Source organism: Microtus oregoni, unplaced genomic scaffold (genome assembly GCF_018167655.1).
Source record: "Microtus oregoni isolate MIOR12 unplaced genomic scaffold, Mior012 000084F_003, whole genome shotgun sequence".
Lineage (NCBI taxonomy): Eukaryota > Metazoa > Chordata > Mammalia > Rodentia > Cricetidae > Microtus > Microtus oregoni.
The window spans coordinates 37,597-44,016 of NW_024544547.1; the positions used below are offsets into that span (position 1 = coordinate 37,597).

A 6,420-nucleotide genomic window follows, 5' to 3' on the forward strand; every position below is an offset into this window, starting at 1 on the left:
TTCCATGTCCAGCCAGCCCTCTGTTTGTGTTTTCTTCTTTGCCTCCATTTCACTTTTCAAGTCTTGAACTGTTTCCATTATCTGCTTGATTGTTTTTCCTTGGTTTCCTAGGGCATCATTCACTGATTTACTCAATCCCTGAAACTTTCTGTTATACTTCTCATCCATTTCTATAAGGGCATTTTTTTATATGCTGTTTACGGGCCTCTATCACTTTCATAAAGTCAGTTTTTTCTACTTCTTCTTTATTAAGGTGTTCATGTCCTCCTGTTGTGAGGTCGCTGGATTCTGGTGTTTTCATGTTGTTTTTCAGATGTTGGGTGAATTTTTGCATTGGCGCCTGCCCATCTCTTCCTTCGAATGCTCCCCTATGGATCTTCTTATACAGGATCAGGTCTTCTTGCCCACTGATGTACCTTCCCAGTGATGTCACTCCCCAGTGATGGTTCTATTGGTGTCCAGATCGGATCTCCGGGCTGTTTTGGGTAGCTCACAAACAAATGGCCCACCCTGCTTGCTGCATGCAGGCTATGGAGACAAAGGAACTACTAACCTCTCGTTTGCCCTCCCAATTCGGGTTCGGCCCCAGTGCCCGAGCAGGCTGAGCTGGGAGATGCTATGCCACCAAAGAGGGGAGGGCGGGTGGGAGACAGGGGGTGGCGGGTTCTGGATGTAAGCTAGGTGGGATAGGAAGAGAGAGGAGGTATCGGGCAGTATAGCCCCTGCAGGATGACCAGGAAGTGTAGGAGGGATGAGGAACGTCTGAGTTCCCTGTTCCCGGCTGCCGCCGCACTCACTCACCCCAATGATGGCTCTCCCGGTGCCCAGATTGGAACTCCGTGCTACTTGGGTAGCTCGCAAACAAAGGCTCGGTTGTAATTATGATAGATCTATCTTTATATGTTACTTGCCCTTTTTCCTTTGCAGCTCTTAATATTCTTTCTTTATTCTGTATGTTTTATGCTTTGATTATTTTATGGCCAGGGGATTTTTTTTTTTTTTGATCTGGTCAATTTGGTGTTTTTTAAGCTTCTTGTACCTTTATAGGGATATCCTTTTTTAGGTTGGGAAAGTATTCTTCTATGATTTTGCTGAATATATTTTCTGTGCCTTCGAGCTGGAGTTCTTCTCCCTCTTCTACCCCTATTATTCTTTGGTTTGGTCTTTTCATGCTGTCCCAGATTTCCTAGATGTTTTGTGTTAAAAATTTGTTGGATTAAATGTTTTCTTTGACCAATGAATCTATTTACTCTATGGTATTTTCAGTGCCTGAGATTCTTTCTTCTATCTCTTGTATTCTGTTGGTTATACTTGTTTCTGTAGCTCCTCCTCATTTACCCAGATTTTCCATATACAGAATTCCCTCAGTTTGTGTTTTCTTTATTACCTCTATTTCAGTCTTCAAATTTTGAACTGTTTCCTTCACCTGTTTGATTGTTTTTCTTGGTTTCCTTGGGTTCTATAAGGGACTTTTTTCCTTTCCCCCTTAAAAGTTTCCATCATTTTTATTAAGTTACATTTAAAGTCATTTTCTTTTGCTTCTTCTGGGTTAGGATGATTTAGTCTTCCTGTTGTGTGACTGCTGGGTTCTGGTGTTACCATGTTACTTTTTAGGTTCTTGGAGGAATTCTTGAATTTCTTCATTCAAATGAGGCTTGCAGTGTCTTTGTGTCTTGGTTCATCTTTGAAGTGACTTCTGTGGCTGTCTGTGTGTTTGGGAGTTTTTCTTGGTCTGTTATATACTATCAATACTTACTCAGAAATTCTCTGAGGTCTCTATATGCCTGCTCTCTCTGTCTTCTCTCCTGGCTTGTTCTCTTGGTGTTCTCTCTTGTTCCCTCAGTGTTGTAGCAAGCTCTTGGTCCCCTCAGTATTATAACAAGCTCTCAGCTTTTAGGTGATATGTGACTAGTAGCTTGGGGAGTCAAGTGGATGGGTTTGGGATTTGAGGGATACTAGCCACAGGAAACTCCATGCTGGCTGGCTAGAAAAGCTGAGGGATTTCGGGGGTGGTCCTGTGGCTTTGTCCCACTGACGAGAACCTAGAGAGTGGGGCGTCCCTCCAAATGGCTGTTCACTCACCTTTTAAGGCCCTGCAGTATTGGAGCAAACAGTGTTTCATAGTTCCACTGAGGTTATAGGTGGATAGGCGAGTTTTGGGTTGGGTGTGGCTAGTAGGCTGGATGGGTTTGTATTTGGGGGAGCCGGGTGCAGGGAACTACCTGATGGCTGGCTCTTAAGTCCCCACAGCATTGGAGCAAGCTGTGTTTCAGAGTTCCAGCTGCTTTGCTTTTTGGATCTTTAAGTTGATCCCCAATTTTTGTCTCAGAGGTTTTATTAATCATGCTTTAAGCAAATGGAAATGGAACAACTCAAACCTGAATGAAAAATGACTTACTACAAAATTGGAAAACAAAGATTTTTAAAAATTTAATAAAAACAAAATATAACATATAAGACATGTAGGACACAATGAAGGCTGTTGTAAGAGGCACATTTATAAATAAGACTAGTGCCTACCTATAAAAAGTAGAGAGATGCCATAATAGAAACTTAACAGTGTATCTGAAAGCTATAGAACAAAAAGAAGAAATTTTACCCTAAAGTAGTAAACATCAAGAAATAGCCAATCTCAGTGATGAAAACAATAAAGTAGACATAAAGAAAAATTCAAAGAATCAGTTCAACAAAGGGTCATGTTTTTGAAGACCACTGAGACTGACAAACCCTTAACAAAACTAACTAAAAGACACAGAGAGAAGATGCAAATTAAGAAAATTGGACATGAGAAAAAGTTGGGGCAAAACAGTCAGTGAAGAAATGCAGAGAATCCCAAAGATATGCATAAAAACATGTATTCCTCAAAATTAGAATATCTAATAGAAATATATCACAAAGATCATCCACCATTATCAAATACAATTTATCCATGGGATACAAGAGCAGTTCAATATATACAAAGGAATAAATGTAATTCACAATAAAAACAGGCATCAAACATTCATGTAAAAACCAAACAGTCATATCATTAAAGGGAGAAAAAGACTTCCCTAAAATTAATGACTGTTCATGATAAAAGTCCTGGAGAGAGTACAGATATGAGGCATGTGCTTTAACAGAAGAATATTTACAGCAAGCCAACAGCCAACATCAACCTTCGTACAGAGAAATTTAAAACGTTTCTATTAAGGCTGGGTGGTGGTGGCGCATGCCTTTAATCCCAGCACTTAGAAGGCAGAGGCAGGCAGATCTCTGTGATTTCAAGACCAGCCTGGTCTACAAGAGCTAGTTCCAGGACAGGCTCCAAAACCACAGAGAAACCCTGTCTCAAAAAACCAAAAAAAAAAAAAATTTCTATTAAAATCAGGAACATAACAACACCATCCACTTTCTCTGTATCTATTCAATATAGTGCTGAAGTCTAACCTAGAACAATAAGACAACTGAAGAAGATCAAAGGGATACAAACAGGAAACCAAAAATTAAAGTATCTGTATTTACAAATTTTATGACTGTGTACATAAGTGACCCTCTAAGTTCCACCTCCTACAACTAATAACCAGTTTCGACAACATTGTAGAGTACAAAATTAACTCATAGAAGTCAGAAACTCTCCTTTGTTCAAATGACAAACAGGCTTAGGAAGAAATTAGAGAAACAATACCTTTAATAATATTGCACCAAAATGTCTTGTCGTAAGTCTAACCCAGCACATAAAAGGCTTGTATGATGAAAACATTAAGCTACTAAAGAAAGAAACTGAAAAGAGTTATAAGAAACAAGAAAGATCTCCCATACTCACGCTGGATTTATGCTGGGGTCTTTGATCCCCTTGAAATTGAGTTTTGTGCAGAACAGTACATAGGGATTTATTTGCATTCTTCTATATGCTGTCATCCAGTTACTCCAGCATCATTTGTTAAAGATGCTTTCTTTTTTCCTCTGTGTATTTTTGGCTTCTTCATCAAAAGTCAGGTATATAGTTTAGCTCTACTATAGGTATAGTAATAAAAACAGGTGATACCTCTAGACGTTCCGTTATTATATAGGATTGTTTTAGTGATCCTGTTTTTTTTTTTTCTGTATGAAATTGAGTATTGTTCTTTCAAGGTTTGTGAAGTATTTTGTTGGGATTTTGATGGGGATTCCAATGAATCTGTAGATTGCTATTGGTAAGATTGCCATTTTTACTATGTTAATCCTACGTATTCATGAGCTTGGAAGATCTCTCCATTTTCTGACCTCTTCTTTAATTTCTTTCTTTAATGATTTAAAATCCATGTCATATAGATCTTTCACTTGTTTGATTAGAGTTACCCCAAGATATTTTATATTATTTGTGGCTATTATAAAGGGTGCTGTTTCTCTGATTTCATTCTCAGCCCATTTGTCATTTGCATATAGGAGGACTACTGATTTTTTTTTTTTAGTTAATCTTGTTCCCAGTCACATTACTGAAGGTGTTTATCAACTGTAAGATTTCCCTAGCAGAAATTTTGGGGTCAATTTTGTACAATATCATATCATCTACAAAAAGTGAAAGTTTAGCTCCTTCCTTTTCAATGTATCTTCTTGATTTCCTTTTGTTGACTTATTGCTCTAGGTAGAACCCCAAGAACTATATTGAATAGATATGGAGAAAGTGGATAGCCTCGTCTTCTTAGTGGATTTGCTTTGCGTTTCTCTCCATTTAATTTGATGTTGGCTGTAGGCTTGTTGTATATTGCCTTTATTACATTTAGGCATTTTCTATTTTTTTTTAAAAAACAGGGTTTCATATTTATTTCAATGGTTCAGAAAATATATACACACATATATGCACATAAATACATGTCATATATATGTGTGTGTGTGGAGATTAAGACACAAAGAAAACAAAATAAAACATTAAAATTGGGAATTGATGTACAGTGTGGAAAAGTTCATTGTACTGCCTCACCACCTTTCAATAGCTTCAGGTTTTTAAGCATAAGGACACACACTTCAGCAATCACACAAAGCTAACCTACATTGCCCATAAGTAGAACCACTGGCAGCAAAGTAATTCAGAGCAATATAATAGCTTACATGGAAGAGCATTATCGGAGCGTCTGACACTGCGAGTATCTCCATCGAGTATGAAGGTTAGTTTCCTTTCCAGTTATTAATTATATAGTCCACACATTTTTTCTTAGTATGTATTTCCAAACTGGAAAAGGTAAAAACCATGGGATGACATATATAAAAATATTTTCAAAGGAAAATCACTACACATAATTTTATATGTGTGCTTGTGTATAAAAATAAATGGTTTTGCTTTGTAAGATATAAGGGGACTTTTGCTAAGGAAGTTACACATGTGAGGTCAGGTTACAAAAATGTACTCTCTATGAGTTAATCATCTTAATTTTCCATGAGGTAGTTCTGTACAATCAGCAATTCTCAACACTGGATAGTTTGACACTAAATAATATGCTTTTCAAAACAATTTCCATAGATTGTACAACAGGCCACAGGAAGTTTCCATACATATTCTGTATATGCAGCTCAAGTTTTATTGTGAAAACCTGAAAGTTTCTGTTTTTCAAATGTTATAAATAATTTATATTGCTCATGTGTCAGCTCTGCCTATTTTGGACAGCCTTTTTCTGAGTCCCATATTGGATGTCTCTGTGTCTGCCAAGCCCTCTGCAGCTGACACGGTGCTTTCAGGCTACCTAAGAGTCCTATCCTCCTCATCTGATTCAGTGTCAGCATCTAAATCCTCGTCACTGTCTTCCGTCCCTTTGCAACTTTGTTTACAGTTAGAACCTTGATTTTCAGTATTTGCTAAATTTTCTGGTTCTTTATTAAACGGAATAGCAATGTCTTCTTTCTTACATTTTGAGCAAACTTCAAGTTCACAGGCACATGGTCTACATATTATGTGGTAAGTCCTTTACTGTCTTCTGTAAACATTTAACACACTTCTTAGGCTTTGACAGAGATTTGTATTTGCTGTATTTTACACACCACTCGAGAACTTCTTTGGAGCACTAATATACTCCATCATGAAGTTTTGCATTAATTTTCTTGGTCTGAAAACTCTTATCGAACTTGTCATTTTTGAAGGTGAACATATTCTGGTGAGTCTGAGGCCTGGAGTGAGCCACGTTGCCTTTCTGGGATCTCATCACCAAATCGCATGCACCTTCAGCTGGTGCAGACTTTAGTTACACAGAAGAGGCACATTTAGTTATTTTCTTGATTCCCTGTTTTCTCCAGAACTTTTATCATGAAGACATGTCAGACTTTGACAAAGGACTTTTTCCACCTCTAATGAGATGACCATGTGTATTTTTTCCTTTCAGTTTGTTTATATGGTAGATTACATTGATAAATTTTCTTATGTTGAAGCATCCCTGCATCTCTGGGATGAAGCCTACTTGATCATGGTAGATT

The 6,420-nt window shown here is 37.7% G+C and overlaps 1 pseudogene; it reads right to left on the reverse strand.

Moving 5' to 3' along the window:
- Positions 1-5,692: 5,692 nt before the first annotated feature.
- On the reverse strand, positions 5,693-6,152 carry LOC121441919 (annotated as a pseudogene).
- Positions 6,153-6,420: the final 268 nt, after the last annotated feature.